This window comes from Nerophis ophidion, linkage group LG23, assembly GCF_033978795.1.
Source record: "Nerophis ophidion isolate RoL-2023_Sa linkage group LG23, RoL_Noph_v1.0, whole genome shotgun sequence".
Lineage (NCBI taxonomy): Eukaryota > Metazoa > Chordata > Actinopteri > Syngnathiformes > Syngnathidae > Nerophis > Nerophis ophidion.
This window is the reverse complement of record NC_084633.1, coordinates 26,342,610-26,363,485: the sequence shown is the minus strand read 5'-3', so window position 1 is coordinate 26,363,485 and position 20,876 is coordinate 26,342,610. Positions and strand designations below refer to the sequence as shown.

General features: G+C 41.7%; 1 protein-coding gene across 4 annotated transcripts in view; it reads left to right on the top strand.

The window, feature by feature from the left end:
- The window catches only part of prr36b (proline rich 36b), a 67,400-nt gene that overhangs the window by 12,773 nt on the left and 33,751 nt on the right, over positions 1 to 20,876 (top strand). For 2 of the 4 annotated variants that reach the window (XM_061885406.1, XM_061885405.1), the window contains exon 2: positions 20,396 to 20,514. The exons of the other annotated variants lie outside the window; for them this stretch is intronic. The gene's annotated coding sequence lies outside the window, so the exon portion shown is untranslated. The remainder of the gene's footprint in view (positions 1 to 20,395; positions 20,515 to 20,876) is intronic. 4 annotated transcript variants of the gene reach the window in all.

Sequence of the window (20,876 nt, the reverse complement as noted above, 5' to 3'; positions counted from 1 at the left end):
GTTTTTGAAAAGTCGGACTAACACACCTGAACTATGCGATAGGAAACCAGATCTCTCGAGGGTGTGTTCCGGTGAGGAATCTTTGTATCGCGTATGCTTCAGTCTCAATGCGCGGGATATAACCCGCAAGCAGAAACCATTCAATTAAAACGTAGCAACAATAGTCATGAAGAGGATACGTTTTGCTTCACAAATTAAAAGAACAACATTTTGAAGCCCCTCGATAGTAGGTACGAGGGAAGCAACACAGATTTATTTAAGAAGGTCGCTAAGGAAATGTAAAATGCCGGCTTGATTTGGACTCACGAGTAATACCAGATTTTTTTGTCGGATCCTACGAAGTCTACAGTGACATTTGCTACGTCAGTTCATGGCGTGGATGCTTGTAACAACATTTTTTGCTTGCAACTTAAAGGGGAACTGCACCTTTTTTGGGGAATTTTGCCTATTGTTCACAATCATTATGAAAGACATAAAAACGGATGTATATTCTTAAAAATGCATTCTAATTCGTAAATAAAAGTCTGCTTACAACAGAGCCAATGGGAGGTCTTCTATTCTGCCATTAAAACCCAATAAATAACCATCCAAAAAACACCAACAATACTCCATTTACATTTCGTTTCTGGAATATCAACAAGTATTAGTGATATTGTTATTATAAGTGCTAACACAAACTATTTATAGCGGCGCCGTGATCACTAGCTTGTGTGCCAATGTTGACATAATTGACCGGTGAGCTGCTTCCTTGCTCGTCAAACTCTGTTGTAGATCCTAATCATCATGCCTCTCACCTGGATAGTAGAAGGATGAGGACGTATTCTGACAATTTGGCACACTTTAATTTAGTCCCGGAAATGGCAAGAATGACACGTAAAGATGCTTGGTTCCACCCCCCTTTTCATACGTGCCAACCCTCCCGATTTTCCCGGGAGACTCCCGAATTTTAGTGCCCATCCCAAAAATCTCCCGGGGCAACCATTCTCCCGAATTTCTCCCGATTTCCACCCGGACAACAATATTGGGAGCGTGCCTTAAAGGCACTGCCTTTAGCGTCCTCTACAACCTGTCATCACGTCCGCTTTTACTCCATACAAACAGTGTGCCAACCCAGTCACGTAATATATGTGGCTTTCACACACACATAGGTGAATGCAATGCATACTTGATCAACAGCCATACAGGTCAAACTGAGGGTGGCCGTATAAACAACTATAACACTGTTACAAATATGCGCCACACTGTGAACCCACACCAAACAAGAATGAATAACACATTTCAAAGTAATATTCGCACCGTAATACAACATAAACACAACAGAACAAATACCCAGAACCCCTTGCAGCACTAACTCTTCCGGGACGCTACAGTATACAGTAAACCCCGCCCCCCTCAAAACCCTGCCCACCTCAAATCATTGTATTATGTTTATATTTACATCTAACACAATTTCCCAACTCATATGGAAACGGGGTTTGTAAATGTGACTGTTACTTCATTACATATACCGTATTTTTCGGAGTATAAGTTGCTCCGGAGCATAAGTCGCACCTGCCGAAAATGAATAATAAAGAAGGGAAAAAAAACAAAAACATGTATAAGTCGCACTGGAGTATAAGTCGCATTTTTTGGAGAAATGTATTTGATAAAACCCAACACCAAGAATAGACATTTGAAAGGTAATTTCAAATAAATAAAGAATAGTGAACAACAGGCTGAATAAGTGTACGTTATATGAGGCATAAATAACCAACTGAGAAGGTGCCTGGTATGTTAACGTAACATATTATGGTAAGAGTCATTCAAATAACTATAACATATAGAACATGCTATACGTTTACCAAACAATCTGTCACTCCTAATCGCTAAATCCCATGAAGTCTAGTCTCTTACGTGAATGAGTTGAATAATATTATGTGATATTTTACGGTAATGTGTTAATAATTTCACACATAAGTCGCACCCCTGGCCAAACTATGAAAAATACTTATAGTCCAAAAAATACGGTATACTTACATCATGTGTATGAAACCCTAATGGAGGTGTTTGGATGTTTTTTAAGGGCTTTTATAGGCAGAATAATTTTAATTAGTCTATTTATAATATAATATAATTGTAATTATAATAATTTTAAGCTGACTTTTGATCGTATTTATTTACTGTTTTGAATGCATTAAAAAAGAAAAACATAAGTGTTCTTGTCTTACATAAAGATTGTGTATAATAGGCAACATTCCATAAAAAGTGCAGTTCCCCTTTAAAGCGAACAATTAGCGCAGAGACAGCTCTTATCTCGGAACACTCTTAAGTTGAGGTACCACTCCTGAGAAGCCGCATTCCCCGCAGCAGACATTTCCTTTGTCTCAGAGTTACACGTTTCAGGGGGGAAAAAAAGGGTTATAACGTGTTGCCCAGAAATTGTTATAGAAACAGCATGTGTTTTGCAACTGCAACCCCCGTTTTGTCACAGGACGACGTTTTATGAACAGGTCAAAGACCCAAGAACGCATCTTGTGTTTGTGCTTGCGGAGATAAAAGCACATCAATTACGGGGTCAGAGGCCACTAAATGCCCGTGAACAATGCCCTAAAAAACAGACCAGCGACATCCATCCCCTTTTTTCGCTGCTGATGAAAGAGTCTGGCCTCACAGAGACATTGGGGGATTCCATCCATCTTGTGGAATATTAATAGTGTGTTTTATCAGTCACAAAAGCTCACTTTCTTTGGCATCTTTTCTGCCATCTTCCTTACCCAGCCCCCATCATAGCTTTGTCCTTCCCCCACAATTCCTCTCTTTGACTACTATTTAGAGTAGGCCCCGGGGATAGAAGAAGGCCCACTGAATGCATTTGTGTGTACACAGTTGTGTACTGTGTGAGCAGGGCTGGATTTCTGCTCGTACAATTCATACTTGCCCACGGATGGTCGGTTGGCTAAAAGAGGCACTTTGATTTAGGCCTTTGTTTGGATGAGTGAAATCTGCGTTAAGATGTTAAATGTTAAGAAGAGATCACACACCGTAGCCTGAGAGACAAATCGATCACTAGCAGATCTCACGAGCATTGTCTCACTTTCGCAATTCTTTTAAACTACAGTTTTTTCTGGGCTGTGGAGCGTACTGGTATATAATCCGCACCCGTCGTGTATTGGATTTTTTTTTATATACATATATTAGCCTCACAGGACTATAAGCCGCTAGAGATGCGCAGATAGGCAATTATATCATCCGCATCCACATCACCAAAGTCGTCATCCACCCGCCGTCCACCCGAACCAACATTTTATCAGGACCATACCCGCCCGACAACCGCCCCCTGAATTACATCAGAGGTTGTCCGCCTTTACCACTCACAGAGCTATTTAAACCTGTTTCACAGAGTAATGATGACAATTGGAGCCGCTAACGTTCCCACGACTATCCAATAGCGTTCATCCTGATTACAAGAATATGGGCGTGCTGTGAAGCCATTGCCTTAGACTCCTTCAACAACATGTACGAACCGATTGTTGGTCCGGCAACATGTTGTGTGTGCAGTTTACGCAACTACAAATTCGAGATTGAAAGGCATACTGGGTGATACAGAGTACACTGATGGTTGTGATATAAACAACTTTAACACTTACTAATATGTGCCACGCTGTGAAGCCACACCCAGCAATATTGACAAACACCTTTCGGGAGAACATCCTCACAGTAACACAACATAAACGCAACACAACAATTATGAGTATTTGTTGTGTTGCGTTTATGTTGTGTTACTGTGAGGATGTTCTCCCGAAATGTGTTTGTCGTTCTTAATTGGTGTGGCTTCACAGCGTGGTGCATATTACTAAGAGTGTTAAAATTGTTTATATCACAACTCTTAGTGTACTCTGTGTCACCCAGTATGCCCTGCAGTCGTGTGTGTGTTGCCGTGGAAGCCACACACAACATGATGTTGGACTGACAAGCAGATCGTACCTGCTGTAGAGGGCGACAAAGTCAATGACTTCATAGCACGCCCTAATACTTATTATCTGGGTGACTACCGGCAGTCATTCAGGAGAATTATAGCGTCTCTTATTGTCTTCTTCGCTTTATGACACGGTTCTTAAATGGCACTTTGAATGGCAAAGGATACCGATCACAGAACCATGCATATCAAATATTTCCGGATGGTTCAACCGCTACCCGCCCGAATCTAATTAAAATCTATTTTTTCGTCATGTCAACCACCCGACCCGCGGTTTATCTCTATAAGCCGCAGATATATACTTTGTGAAATGAGTTATTTACACAGAATGTTTATTTACATGCCTGAATTGTTTCCAAATGGTCTCTGAAAAATGATATTTATTTACATGCCTGAATTGTTTCCAAACGGTCTCTGAAATGCGGCAGTAAAACGGCTGATCAAACAAAACAGAGTTCATCGTCGTGGACCCACTGCCTGCGTATACGTGTTTATGAATGCATTAAAAATGTACCTTCATTACATTGAGACAGCACATACAAATGTTCATGAAAACACTCCTACATACATTGCACATGGGACGGTTAAGTGAGTATACGTTTTTTTTACCGTATTTTCTGGACTATCGAGTGTACCCACTAAATTTTAGGGGACAAAAATGTTTACTAATTGGCCGCACCGGATTGTAAACCGTGGATATATATGTTGTGAAATGAGTTATTTACACAGAAAAATGTTGTAAATGTTTATTTACATACTTGAATTGTTTCCAAACGGTCTCTGAAACGCGGCAGTAAAACGGCTGATCAAACAAAACAGAGGTCATTGTTGTAAAACTCACTGCCTGCGTAAACTTGTTTATGAATGCATTAAAACTGCACCTTCATTACATCACGACAGCACAAACAAATGTGCATGAAAACACTCCTACATACATTGCACATGGGATGGTTTAGTAAGTATAAATAATTTCACCGTAATTTCTGGACTGTCGAGCACACCCACTAAATTTTAGGGGACAAAAATGTTTACTAATTGGCCGCACCGGACTGTAAACCGCAGATATATATGTTGTGAAAGAAGTTATTTACACAGAAAAATATTTATTTACAAACTTGAATTGTTTCCAAACGGTCTCTGAAACGCGGCAGTAAAACGGCTGATCAAACAAAACAGAGGTCATTGTTGTAAAACTCACTGCCTGCGTAAACTTGTTTATGAATGCATTAAAACTGCACCTTCATTACATCACGACAGCACAAACAAATGTGCATGAAAACACTCCTACATACATTGCACATGGGATGGTTTAGTAAGTATAAATAATTTCACCGTAATTTCTGGACTGTCGAGCACACCCACTAAATTTTAGGGGACAAAAATGTTTACTAATTGGCCGCACCGGACTGTAAACCGCAGATATATATGTTGTGAAAGAAGTTATTTACACAGAAAAATATTTATTTACAAACTTGAATTGTTTCCAAACGGTCTCTGAAACGCGGCAGTAAAACGGCTGATCAAACAAAACAGAGTTCATCGTCGTGGACCCACTGCCTGCGTAAACGTGTTTATGAATGCATTAAAAATGCACTTTCGTTACATCACGACAGCACATACAAACGTGCATGAAAACACTCCTACATACATTGCACATGGGACGGTTTAGTAAGTATAAATAATTTTACCGTAATTTCTGGACTGTCGAGCGCACCCACTAAATTTTAGGGGACAAAAATGTTTACTAATTAGCCGCACCGGACTATATGCAGCAGATATATATGTTGCGAAAGGAGTTATTTACACTGAAAAATATAGTAAATGTTAATTTTTAATTATACCTTAATTTTTTCCAAACAGTGTCTGTAACAAGGCAGTAAAACGGCTGATCAAACAAAACAGAAGTCATCGTATTGCTAACAACGCTGGCATCATTACATTACGATAGCACGTACAAATATGCATAAAAACACTCCTGCGGAACTCACACATGGGAAGATTTTAGTAAGTATAACTAATTTTGGTTTTACTGTAAAAAACACAAACGTTGCTTCTGCCAGAAGACAGATTTTTTTTTTTAAATCATCCATTTTCTACCGCTTGTCCCTTTTGGTGTCGCGGGGGGTCCTGTAGTCTATCTCAGCTGCATTCGGGTGGAAGGCGGTGTACAACCTGGACAAGTCGCCATCTCATCACAGGGCCAACACAGATAGACAGACAACATTCACACTCACATTCACATTCACACACGAGGGACAATTTAGTGTTGCCAATCAACCTATCCACTACAGCTAAAAAGAAAGAACACTGGAGCACAAATTTGTCGAAAAGATGCACAAACAATAAAATAAATTCTTAATAGAGATGTCCGATAATATCGGACTGCCAATATTATCGGCTGATGAATGCTTTAATTTGCAATATTGGAAATTATCGGTATCAATTTCAAGATTATCGGTAACGGTTTCAAAAAATACAATTCATGACCTTTTTAAAACGCTGCTCTGTACACGGACGTAGTAGGGAGAAGTTCAGAGAGCCAATAAACCTTAAAAGCACTGCCTTTGCGTGCCGGCCCAATCACATGATAATTACGGCTTTTCACACACACAAGTGAATGCAAGGCATACTTGGTCAAAAGTCATACAGATCCCACTGAGGTTGGCCGTATTAACAACTTTAACACTGTTACAAATATGCGCCACACTGTGAACCCACACCAAACAAGAATGACAAATACATTTCGGGAGAACATCCACACCGTAACACAACATAAACACGCCACCGCCAACCCAGCTCACCTCAACCTCCTCATGCTCTCCCAGGGAGAGCATGTCCCAAATTCCAAGCTGCTGTTTTGAGGCATGTTAAAAAAAAAATGCACTTTGTGACTTCAGTAATTAAAATGGCAGTGCCATGTGGGCATTTTTTTTCCATAACTTGAGTTGATTATTTTAGAAAACCTTGTTACATTTTTATATGCATCCAGCGGCGCATCACAACAAAATTAGGCATAATAATTTGTTAATTCTACGACTGTGTCACAACCAGAACAGGACTCTGAACACAGATGCAGGATTTAAATACAATGTATTTATTTGATCAAGGGAAGTGGTCCAAAACGGGAGAAACAAAACAGGCTATAAAAACACAACTGACCTGAGCTCTACACTAAACAAAAATATCAATAACTCAAAACGCTCCGTCTACGGAGGGAAAAAAGGGGCTATGAACAAAACACTACTAAGTATAACAAAAGCCGCTCTAAAGGAGGCGATACTAGGAAGATCATCTTACCTGACAAAACTTACAAATCAAATTACTCCCGTGGATCCAAAAAGGTACAAGAACGTGGCTGTGGTCAATGCTATGGCAGGGAACGCTGGAGGTACGCACATGAAGTAACGAGACACTCTGCCACAAGACAAGGGGAGGACAAGACATTTATACACATGAGGGAGGGTGACACAGGTGGGCACAATCAGGCAATCAGGAAGGACGTCAGACCAGTGAAACAGGAGGAAGGGCAAGTGATCTGAAACGAGAGGGAGAGTTAAACTTTCAAAATAAAACAGGAAATGAAAAGACCACATGACACCAGACGAAAACCAGACAAGACTTCACCCAGGTGTGACAGACTGTATATATCGGTATCGGTTGATATCGGTATCGCCAATTAAGAGTTGGACAATATGAAAATGACGGATATTGACAAAAAAGCCATTAACGGACATCTCTAATTCTTGGTTTTTTTTTTGTGTGTGTTTTTTTTTACTTTTAACAAAGACAAATCCCTAAATTAGCTGCACTTTCTTATAAGCCGCAGAGTCGAAAGCTAAGGAAAAAAGTAGCTGCTTACATTTAGCAATTCACTGTAGTCAAATTGTAAAACTTTCAGTGATGGAGTGATGGATGAATAGTCCTTTCGTGGGTAAACGTTATGGACGGTTTTACGTCCGGTTTAAGGCATTAAAACAAGAACTACGTTTTCAACCAGCAACACTGGCATTGAGCGAACTCGTCCTGAAGTCACTCGAAGCGAGTATGACGATCCTCCTGGTAGGGGGGGTATCCCTCTATGAAGGATGCCTGCACGTGACTTTGTTTAACTTGGAGAAACTGGTGCACAGACAGTCACCACACGGTCCTTGACAGATCCGGGTCAGGGTCCAAGACAACCGGGGACCCTTTTTTGCTGCAGACATCTACCGCCGTCACAGCCGTTGTGACACTCCATAGGGTTAGCAATCATCCTCCGCCTGTTCCACCATTGAGGTCTTGGGTTGTTATTTCCTCATAACTGGGCCCACAAGGATGTGGGGGTTCCTTCTTCCACCATCGCAGCCGTTGTGGTGGTTCTTAAATCTACCGTCTTCCGCCTGCTCTGCCGTTGAGGTCTTCACCGTATCCCTGGCTAAGGGGCAGTCAGGTATAAGGCCTTTGCCAAGGGTTAACTTCCTAGTGCCCCAAGACCCCATAGAGGAGCCTCCACTGCCGGATGCACTTTTAACGTCATGCCCAGGACATAAAGAAAAAAGAAGCTATGAAGATAGCACGAACAACAACTCACCGGTTTAGTGTTTGTAGTTGCCATCCATCCATCCATTTCCTACCGCTTGTCCCTACACCCTGGACAAGTCGCCACCTCATCGCAGGGCCAACACAGATAGACAGACAACATTCACACTCACATTCACACACTAGGGGCCATTTAGTGTTGTCAATCAACCTATCCCCAGGTGCATGTCTTTGGAGGAAGCTGGAGTACCCGGACGGAACCCACGCAGTCATGGGGAGAACATGCAAACTCCACACCGAAAAATCCCGAGCTCCGGACCTTCATGTTGTGAGGCAGATGCACTAACCCCTCTTCCACCGTTTTCTAGTTGCGTTAAATGAAATCTATTGAACACAAAACATTTTGGCCGCTGGGTTCAAAGCGTAGGAAAAAAGTTGTCGCTTCTAGTCTGATACTCTTGAAATAAAATGGATTTGTGCTGTATGTCAAAACATGCGTGCAACCCGCCTTATGGAAATAGAGTGAAGGAAATACTTTTGTGTGTGACCTGATTATTCATGACCAGTGTTTGTGTGTAGACATCCAGCAAAGCTTGGATCCCTAAGCAGAGCTGGATGTCTTCCAGTTATTGACAGTGTTTACCCGAGCACTGTATACACACACACACGCTTTGTTTATGGCCCCGGTGTGAGTATTAGGAAGCGGGGATTCCGAGGGGGATGATCTCACCTTGCAGAGCTCCTGTTGCCCTTATTTGATGATGGTGAGACCTATTAGCTGCGTTGTATACAAGACTATACACCGTTTGCATTATTCAAAATCTGAAAATAACGTTAATCCTTTTAATAATATGCCGGTGTCGACATTTGTTATTTTACATCGGTCCAAGTATTTGTGTGGGTTACTGTGTGGCTAGTCATTGAGGCTCGCCAGAAATATAATTGTGGGAGACTCTCGGATAGAGCCCGAAGGCCGCCAAACACCACAGAGACAGGACGGCAAAAGGGCGGAGACAGAGCTAATGGTTTAGAAATAAGCCAATATAACAGGAGGACGCTGGTCCGTAATTGTTTGCCGCGTTGTGTACTTTCTTCTGCTTTTGTTTGAGCCGAACGGGGGGGAAAGCGAGGCCCAGCTGGTTGAACTCAGGAAGCAGTCACACGACCAGATATCCTTTTCGTATTCTTTGTGTCCGGATGATCCGTGTGTCTGTGGTCAGGATAATGACATGTGATCTCCAGCTGCCTTGTACAGATACTATTCTGACAGACTCTGTTTTCAACAGATACAACGTTTAAAAATATATCTGAAATGTGTCTAATGAAGCGGACACAACCATCTGTTTAGAAAGTGCTGCTAGAAATGTGTTGTACATATGGCTGGGCGATATCGCCTTTTATTAATATCTCGATATTTTTAAGCCATGTCACGATACACGATATACACCTCGATATTTTGCCTTAGCCTTGAATGAACACCTGATACATATAATCACAGCAGCAAGATGATTCTATGTGTCTACATTAAAACATTCTTTTTCATACTGCATTAATATATGCTCATTTTAAACTTTCATGCAGCGAGGGAAAACTCAATTAATTCAATTTAGCAATACTGTATTTATTGAACATAACAGTTATTAAGCAGTGGCACAAACATTCATGTCATTTCCAAAACAGAAAGTGCAAGATTGTCAGAGACATTTTTAAAACAAGCTATGCGTGCACTTTTGTGCATGACGTCTCAAAAATAACACATCAAAACAACACTAAATTAAAGTGCACTTTTTGTACAGAACGCCACTACCATAGTTTAAAACAAAAAAAGTGCACTTTTGTGCATGATGTCACACAAGATATTTCAATAACTGTCAAATAAAAATGAGCTGCATAATAAGAAATCAAATAGTGTATGTCCTTCACTATGAGGTAGGTTACTGCGGACGTTATCTCCTTCTGACTATTTTTTTCATATGGTGTTGATCTGGAAATGGTTGCTTCGGCATTTTGTGGGTATGGCACCGAACGGACATGTTGACATGCACAGTTTCAAGTATTCTTCATTCTCTTACAGGTGACTTTTCAAATGATGCTACAAATTAGCAGTAGGTGCTACTTTTTGTAGCAACGCTTTTGCCGCATGCTTGTTTGTCATTTTCCCACTTGAAGCCAAACCACCGCCAGACGATGGACCCCCTACTGTTTTTCTTGGGAATACATTTTTCCTTCATTTGTTACCATATTCGCACCTTCTTTCTCTCGTATTACCACTCCGCTAGCATCACAGCTAATGTTACCCATGCCACTACCTCTCTGCTCAGTGATGCGACAGTATGTGACGTATGTAAGAAGGTGCGCTTGTTTTAAGTCTCTGTGAGAAGAAGAGACTACAAAGAGTGGGAAACGCATGTAGTGTAATGACCCCAGCTAAAAGCAACTGCGTGAGAACGTATACTCGGAAATCACGATATAGTCATTTTCTATATCTCACAGAGACAAACGCGATACATCGAGTATATCGATATATCGCCCAGCCCTAGTTGTACACACCATTTATACTTATATATCTCATAGTCTTGAGAAAATACCCTTCTGGTGGTCAGCATGTATCATTTGAAGCCCAAATATGTTGTGGAGCAGGGTCCCCCAACCTTTTTTCCACCAGGGATCGGTTTAATGTATGCATTATTTTCACGGACCGGCTGTCCCCGTGTGGCAGATAAAAACAGCCAACAAATTAGCCTTTGGCTCCAATCTTGCGCATTAACATTTTAAATGTCTATTAATGTGCATTGTCCCAAAATGAGTTGTAATATATAACTATTAACAAGATTGTTGGTGTGTTTAGTGGGATGGGAGAAAGTTAAGTCAGACAAAATGTGGTCCATCCATCCATCTTCTTCCGCTTATCCGAGGTCGGGTCGCGGGGGTAATAGCCTAAGCAGGGAAACCCAGACTTCCCTCTCCCCAGCCACTTCGTCTAGCTCTTCCCGGGGGATCCCAAGACATTCCCAGGCCAGCCGGGAGACAGTCTTCCCAACGTGTCCTGGGTCTTCCCCGTGGCCTCCTACTGGTTAGACGTGCCCTAAACACCTCCCTCGGGAGGCGTTCGGGTGGCATCCTGACCAGACGCCCGAACCACCTCATCTGGCTCCTCTCGATGTGGAGGAGCAGCGGCTTTACCTTGAGTTCCTCCCGGATGACAGAGCTTCTCACCCTACCTCTAAGGGAGAGCCCCGCCACACGGTGGAGGAAACTCATTTCGGCCGCTTGTACCCCTGATCTTATCCTTTCGGTCATGACCCAAAGCTCATGACCATAGGTGAGGATGGGAACGTAGATCGACCGGTAAATTGAGAGCTTTGCCTTCCGGCTCAGCTCCTTCTTCACCACAACAGATCGGTACAAGGTCCGCATTACTGAAAACGCCGCACCGATCCGCCTGTCGATCTCACGATCCACTCTTCTCCCACTCGTGAACAAGACTCCTAGGTACTTGAACTCCTCGACCTGGGGTAGGGTCTCCTCCCCAACCTGGAGATGGCACTCCACCCTTTTCCGGGAGAGAACCATGGACTCGGATTTGGAGGTGCTGATTCTCATTCCGGCCGCTTCACACCGATCCAGTGAGAGCTGAAGATCCCGGCCAGATGAAGCCATCAGGACTACATCATCTGCAAAAAGCAGAGACCTAATCGCTTGGCCTCCAAACCGGAACCCCTCTGCGCCTAGAAATTCTGTCCATAAAAGTTATGAACAGAATCGGTGACAAAATGTGGTACTTTATTAAATTAATTAATGTTTCTGTGCGGCCCGGTAGCAAATGCGTTACGGACCGGTCCCGGTACCTGGACCGATGGTTAGGGACCACTGTTGTAGAGGAATTCAGAGTCAGCCTTTCCAATGACTCCATTGCTCTCAAAGGCAAACCTGTGTCACAGGGTGCAATAAACACTTGAAAACCACTTGATTCTGCCTTAGAAGTGTTGGGTCTCTCCACTCCACATGTGCATCTCAATGGAAACCGATGCTTTTGTCGTTTCATTAACTTGGTATTGTCACGATCCGTGGTCCTGATTATGTTTTGTGTTTTCTGTTTGTTTTGGACCCCCTTAGTTCCTGTTCTTATGCACCCTTGAGTTTGTTTTGTCACCATTGTTACTTATGATTTTCACCTGTCTCTGTGGTTTGGGACACTCACCTGTTGGTAATCAAGAGACACTATTTAGGCCTGCCTTTGTTGATCACTCGTCCTGGCTTCATTGTTTGCTTCATGCTAATGTCACGAAAGATGTGTTTGCATCCTAGCCCCGCTAAGTATCTAGCTCAGACCTCTGGGTAAATTAGGGCCACATGCGGTCCGTTGAGCTTTTCAATCTGGCCCGCCGGACATTCCCAAATAATTTTTTTAGATCTTTAAGATGGAAAGTGTAGCTGCCATTATGATGTGTAGTCATGTTTTCTAACTACCGTAAGTCTTGAACTATACAAAGTATTTCAATGGTTGGAATCTGCGCTTATGGATGATATACCAGTTACTATGGTCATCTAAATAGTTACTATGGTCATGTAAATAGTTACTATGGTAATCTAATTAGTTACTATGGTCATCTAATTATTTACTATGGTGTGGGTGGGGAGCGTTTCAATAATGTTTAAAAGATATACAAAGTACATGTATTTTGTCCTTTCGAAATAGAAAGTTTGAATACATTTACTAAAAAAAAGACACATATGAATTCCAGGCTTTGACGGGCCACAGGTAATGATGTGGCAGGCTGGATATGGTCCACCGGCCTTGAGTTTGACACCCGTGGTGGAGCGAGAGAACAACATAGCAACTGTTAGTGTGTCGGCATGGTCACAGTCGGTACACGACATGGAAGAGGAGGATGGGGGTGTCGATACCATGGGAAGCAAAATTATTTGATCAATACCAGAGTTATTACTTCAATATGTTCACTTTCTCAAAATCGTTTTTTTTTTTTTGTGATAATATAATAAAACCAATAACTCCATGGACACAGGGGGACTTAGCAGGTGGAGGAGGAGTAGATAGTTGAATGCGATCGAAGAAAATACAGAAGTAGTTTAAATTATGTGTTGGTATTGTTTAATTGTCACTCACCATGAATGCCCTTTTTTAGAAAATTCCAGTTAATACACGTGACCGATATTGGTATCGGCTCATCTCACTCAGGAACGATCAGTATCGGAATCAATCCTGATTGGAGCATCCTTAGCAAATAACATTGCAGTGTTGGCAGCCAAAAAATATCTGTTTCTCAGCTGTGGTCCGCAGTATTAATCAGTTGCAATTAGGGCTGGCCGATATATTGCGGCTTTATAGAAAATGACTATATCGTGATATTCGAGTAAACGTTCTCACGCAGTTGCTTTTAGCTGCGGGCATTACACTACAGGCTTTTCCCACTCTTTCTTGTTTCTCCTTCTCACAGAAATCAAGCGCACCTTCTTACATACGTATACGCCCTCACGGAGCAGAGAGGTAGCAGCATGGGTAACGTTAGCTGTGGTGCGAGTGGTAATACGAGAGAAAAAAGGTACAAATCTGGTAACAAATGAAGGAAGAATTAATTCCCAAGAAAAACAGCAGGGTGTCCATCGTCTGGCGGTGGGAATATGTCGAACAGGCCACCGTAATTTGTCAAGTGTGGGGCAAAAGCATTGCTACAAAAAAGTAGCATTACTGCTAATATGTAGCATCTTTTGAAAAGTCACCTGCTAGAGAATGAAGAGTGCTTACTCCACATTTCAACATCTCCATTAGGTTCCACACCATCAAAATGCCGAGGCAAACATTTCCAGATCAACACCGTATGAAAGAAATAGTCAACAACAAAAGGAGATAACGTCCGCAGTAACCTACCACATAGCGAAGGACAAACACTATTTGATTTCCTATTATGCAGCTCATTTTTATTTGACAGTTTTTGGAATATCTTGTTCGACATCATGCACAAAAGTGCACTTAATATTTGTTTTCAACTATTGTAGTGGCGTTCTGTACAAAAAGTGCACTTTAATTTAGTGTTGTTTTGATCTGACATCATGCACAAAAGTGCACTAATAGCTTGTTTTAAAATGTCTCCGACAATCTTGCACTTTCTGTTTTGGAAATGACATAAATGTTTCGGTCAATTGACTTAGTTGTGATTTCCTTCCCTCCATGAAAGTTTGAAATGAGCATATATTAATGCAGTATGAAGAAGAATGTTTTAATTTAGACACTGCTGTGATTATATGTATCAAGTGTTAATTCAAGGCTCAGGCAAAATATGGAGATATATATCGTCTATCGTGACATGGCCTAAAAATATCGAGATATTTAAAAACGGCCATATCGCCCAGCCCTAGTTGTAATACACTTTTCCACCACTTGTGGCAGTAATGACAATTTCAAACAAACAGAAGAAGCCTGGAGTTAAAGTCACACAGAAGTTTCTTAAGCGCAAAAATTACGACTGATGCTGTATTTTCATATGCACTTTAATTTCATTGACAATTTATTATACAAAATATTTTCATTATTAATTTAATTTATATATTTCAGCACAATATAATTGTATGTGAATGTATTATTTTGTGAATCATTTATGAGTCCCTTCTTCTTTTACTAATCAGCCTAAATAAATCATAATATTTGTGATAGTGCAGCTGGGATAGGCTCCAGCACCCCCGCGGCCTTGATAGGGACAAACGCTAGAAAATAAAAGAATGGATGGACGTTTTTATTTCATTTAATAAAGTTGTGAACTGCAAGTAGGTAAAAAATATTCATCAGATACAAATGAAAAAAAAGAGTAAGGTTACTAATTCAGTGTCAATATTTGAGTGTGATCCGTGGAAAAGTTGGGCTCCGAGGTCAAAAAAGTGAAGAACCCCTGGCGTAATGTACTTTCTTGAGCAAATGAGCCTCCTAATAAACAGCTTAGTCTCAACTGCTCACTTCCATTACATGGAAATAGATCATTTGGGGCATGTCTGCCTTCATTTAATTGCGGTATGGTCTACAAGTTTAGAGCTGCAAAATAACGACACTTCATAAGTGAACCATGTTTAGTCTAGTAGCAAATCAACTGTTCTTCTGCTCATAAATCCGCATCTGGTGCTTAGAATCTTTTTTTCCAGTCAATAGTCCAAGTCTTCTGACGTACATTTTATTTTCCCTTCCTTCATCACACTAATTCATTTCTAAGACAACTGCTAAAAAAAAAACACTCTGACTAAAGGGCGTGGCCCGAGTGTATTTTCTAACAGCCACCCGTCGTCATCTGCTCAACCTCTCAGGTTGTTCTGGTAGTCAGCCTGCGACTTGCAGGGTGTGTGACAAGTCCTGGTTTGGTTTTTTTTTTTCTTTTCTGTCCTGCGCTTCTCCCCCTCTGGCCTCGCTCAGCTGCTCAGGCCATCTGTGCAAAGGCAAACAGAGAACAGAGGGATGGAGCGAGAGGAGTGTTGGCGGTATTGGTAAGTAAGTAAGTAAATGTTATTTATAAGGCGCTTTTTCACAGATAAAATTACACATTTTATGATTTTATCCCTCACTACAACGAGCTTAGGTAACAGAATTTAGTTCTTATTTGTACTGTAAAGTTCAAATTTGAATGACAATAAAAAGGAAGTCTTGTTTTATTTCGCCTGTGCAAACCGTAGGCGTAGTAAAACAACAATTCAATGAAAACAACATACAAAGTGCAGATAAAAATTATAGTTAAAAAGTTAAAGTATCTATGATCGTCACACACACACACAATAGGTGTGGCCAAATTATTATCTGCATTTGACCAATCACCCTTGATCGGGAGCAGTGAGAAGCAACGGAGGCCGCGCCCTGGAATCATTTTTGGTGATTTAACCCCCAATTCCAACCCTTGATGCTGAGTGCCAAGCAGGGAAGTAATGGGTCCCATTTTTATAGTCCTTGGCAAAAGATGCATTAACAAAAATAAGTTTTCAAATCTTTCCTAAAAGTGTCAACACAGCCGAGATCATGGAGGGACTGGTGCAAGTTGTTCCAGAGTCTGGGAGCTACGGCTGGGCGATATGGCCTTTTTTTAATATCTCGATTTTTTTAGGCCATGTCACGATACACGATATATATCTCCATATTTTTAAATTCCATTCCGTTTTTTAATGTGTTCGGTCATAACGTTTTTAGCTTTCAATCATTACTGGGGCAGTATAGCTCGGTTGGTAGAGTGGCCGTGCTAGCAACTTGAGGGTTCCAGGTTAGATTCCCACTTTCGCCGTTGTGTCCTTGGGCAAGACACTTTACCCACCTGCTCTCAGTGCCAGCCACACTGGTTTAAATGTAACTTAGATATTGGGTTTCACTATGGAGAAGCACTTTGAGTCACTGGAGAAAAGCGCTATATAAATATAAATTCCCTTCACCGGAGAGAAGCAACGAGGTCCATGTCAAAGCACGCGTCGAGGATCGAGGAATCCAGAGGGAAATCGAGGTACACAGCTCGGTAACAAGACACTGCGGGGAACACAAAGGACATAAGACACTGCCATAAAGAAGGCACAGTGAGAGAAAGTACGCAGGAGGGAAGCCAGAGAGGGGATGCTTACTACAAAGAGTGAACTATGTTCCGGCACTGGACCTTCGGGTCCTCTGGTCTTTATGCTGTCTGTCTTCTATAGTACCAGGTGCGCTGATTATTGATTAGTGATTAGGTTTGATTCCCACTTTCACCGTTGTGTCCTTGGGCAAGACACTTTACCCACCTGCTCCCAGTGCCACCCACACTGGTTTAAATGTAACTTAGATATTGGGTTTCACTATGGAAAAGCGCTTTGAGTCACTAGAGAAAAGCGCTATCATTCGCTAGCGTTTTCCGTTCGGGCTCCAGTACTCTGGAATGCCCTCCCAGTAACAGTTCGAGATGCTACCTCAGTAGAAGCATTTAAGTCTCACCTTAAAACTCATTTGTATACCCTAGCCTTTAAATAGACCTTCTTTTTAGACCAGTTGATCTGCCGCTTCTTTTCTTTTTCTTCTCTGTCCCCCCCTCCCTTTTGGAGGGGGTCCGGTCCGATGGCCATGGAGGAAGTACTGGCTGTTCAGAGTCGGGGCCCAGGATGGACCGCTCGTCGGGACCCAGGATGGACCGCTCTCTTGTGTATCGGTTGGGGACATCTCTACGCTGCTGATCCGACTACGCTTGGGATGGTGTCCTGTGGACGGGACTCTCACTGCTGTCTTGGATCCGCTTTGAACTGAACTCTCGCGGCTGTGTTGGAGCCACTATGGATTGAACTTTCACAGTATCATGTTAGACCCGCTCGACATCCATTGCTTTCGGTCCCCAAGGGGGGGTTGCCCACATATGAGGTCCTCTCCAAGGTTCTCATAGTCATCATTGTTACTGGCGTCCCACTGGGTGTGAGTTCTCCTTGCCCTCATGTGGATTCTTCCGAGGATGTCGTAGTCGTAGTGGTTTGTACAGTCCTTTGAGACATTTGTGATTTAGGGCTATATAAATAAACATTGATTGATTGACTATATAAATATAAATTCACTTCACTATTGTGAGGTTTTGTGTTAGTGTTCCTAAAAATAGATATACCGGCCCCCAGACACACTTTTTATCTAAATCTTGCCACCGGAGTAAAAAAATTGCCCAGGCCTGCTTTAGAACTATTTCTGAGGTGATAAAACCAGTTGTTGGTCATTTGACGACAGTGAACTTCCGGAGACTTGGACTGATCAAACTCGGTAGTGGGCACACCGGGAAGGAAGGGTAAATGATGAAGTGAAATTTGCTGCAGAACGACGGGAGCTATTTAGTTTGGATCGCACAAATGGAGGATAAGGCGAGTCGGGAGCAAGGATTGTTTCCATAAAGTTTGGAGCAGGAGGATGACGCGCATCGCCTTCCAGAAATAGGACAGTGACTTTGTGTGTTTCGGTCAGCGGAAAGTAGGATGATGAAACTCTTCTGGATTTTAGAGCAAGGCGAGCGAATAGCGCCCTATTTTTTAATGTTTTGTTTTTTCCCCCTTCCTGCTGCGCTTTCCCACCCGCCTATTTCCCATGCTCCGCAGGCCAAACATCCTCCTTTTAGTTGGCCTCCGCTTGCTTTTAGAGGTTGCCTCACGACCAAAAGCCAACTCCTCGTTCTGTTTGTGAATGTTTCCTGCCATCCCACCCATCTCTCTTTTTTCCCCTCACCTCATTCCATCGGAAAGTAGCTCATGGAACTAAACGAGAAGCAGTTGTTAAATTGAGGCTGACAACATATGACAGCTTTTATCACAGATGGTTGCCCTTTATCCTTCCTCATATGCTTCACATCATGCCTCCTGTCCAGTATGGCTTCAGCGTTATGATGCGTGTATTAACCCAATTACACAACTGTCTTTGCTCTTTTGTCAGTTGCCAAAAAGTCGGCCAAAAACACATTTTACGAAAACTAAGGTCATTCATCCCACAATAAATAATGTTTTCAATAATTCCAAATAATCCTATTTAGACAGCCAAAATATTAACAAATTTTTCAGACAATGATTATAGTTTTACAGGCAGAAACTGATGAAAAATACATAAATCAGTGGCGTTTGTTCTGAGACTGCAAGGAAAGCTCAGCTCGACAAAAATAATTGGCCAAATATGTACTTTTGTGTTTGACTAAATATGTCCCATTTTTATAGTCCTTGGCAAAAGGTGAATTAACTAAAAGCTTTATTAAAAAGAGAAGTTTTCAAATGTTTCTTGAAAGTGTCAACACAGAGGGACTGGTGCAAGTTGTTCCAGAGTCTGGGAGCTAGGGCTGGGCGATATGGCCTTTTTTTAATACCTCAATATTTTTAGGCCATGTCGCGATACACGATATATATCTCCATATTTTGCCTTAGCCTTGAATGAACACTTGATACATATAATCACAGCAGTATAATGAATCGATCCGTCTACATTAAAACATTATTTTCATGCTGCATTAATATATGCTCATTTTAAACTTTCATGCAGAGAAGGAAATCACAACTAAGTCAATTGACCAAAACTGTATTTATTAAACAGTTATTAAGCAGGGGCACAAACATTCATGTCATTTCCAAAACAGAAAGTGCAAGATGGTCAGAGATATTTTAAAACAAGCTATTAGTGCACTTTTGTGCATGATGTCACTAAGATGACATAGTATCAAAAACACTAAATTAAAGTGCACTTTTTGTACATAACGCCACCACAATAGTTTAAAACAAAAAAAGTGCAGTTTTGTGCATGATACTTCAATAACTGTCAAAATTAAAATGAGCTGCTTAATAGGAAATCAAATAGTGTTCTTCCTTTGCTATATGGTAGGTTACTACGGACGTTATTAAATTCTGTTGTTGACTACTTTTTTCATACGGTGTTGATCTTTTAATGCTAGACATGGGGAGACCCGAAAATAATACGTTACAGTAATCTAGACGAGACGTAACAAACGCATGGATAATGATCTCGGCGTCTTTAGTGGACAAAATGGAGCGAATTTTAGCGATATTACGGAGATGAAAGAAGGCCGTTTTAGTAACGCTTTTAATGTGTGACTCAAAGGAGAGAGTTGGGTCGAAGATAATACCCAGAGTTTTTACCGAGTCACCTTGTTTTATTATTTGGTTGTCAAATGTTAAAGTTGTATTATTAAATAGAGGTTGGTGTCTAGCAGGACCGATAATCGTTTTTTTGGCGTTAAGTTGCAAAAAATTAGCGGACATCCATTGTTTAATTTCATTAAGACACGCCTCCAGCTATCTCTAAGGGAGAGCCTCGCCACTCGGTGGAGGAAACTCATTTCGGCTGCTTGTACCAGTGATCTTGTCCTTTCCGTCCTAACCCAAATCTCATGAACATAGGTGAGAATGGGAACGTAGATCGACCGCTAAATTGAGAGCTTTGCCTTCCAGCTCAGCTCCTTCTTCCCCACAACGGATGGATACAGCGTCCGCATTACTGAAGACGCCGCACCGATCCGCCTGTCGATCTCACGATCCACTCTTCCCTCACTCGTAAAGAAGACTCCGAGGTACTTGAACTCCTCCACTTGGGGCAGGGTCTCCTCCCCAACCCGCACGCCACCCTTTTCCAAGAGCACATTATAAATAAAATAAAACAATAGACAAATAAGTTTAAAATTCATAAAACTGTGACCTTATTTTTAAGTACCAAATGCAGCTTTAAACAAATAGGTGTTAAGTTTGGTCTCAACAACTATTTGTCTGTGACGGTCCTTAGTTCGGCTTGTAACGTAGTCCAAAGTCCGTCACATTGCTGTTGTTTGGCAGACCGTTCAGCTCTATAATGACGAGGAATGTGTAAGAGTCCACCAAAACAATCATTCAAAGTTTAGAATAAACTCCAAGACAGACTAGAAGCCAGTGCAGAGAG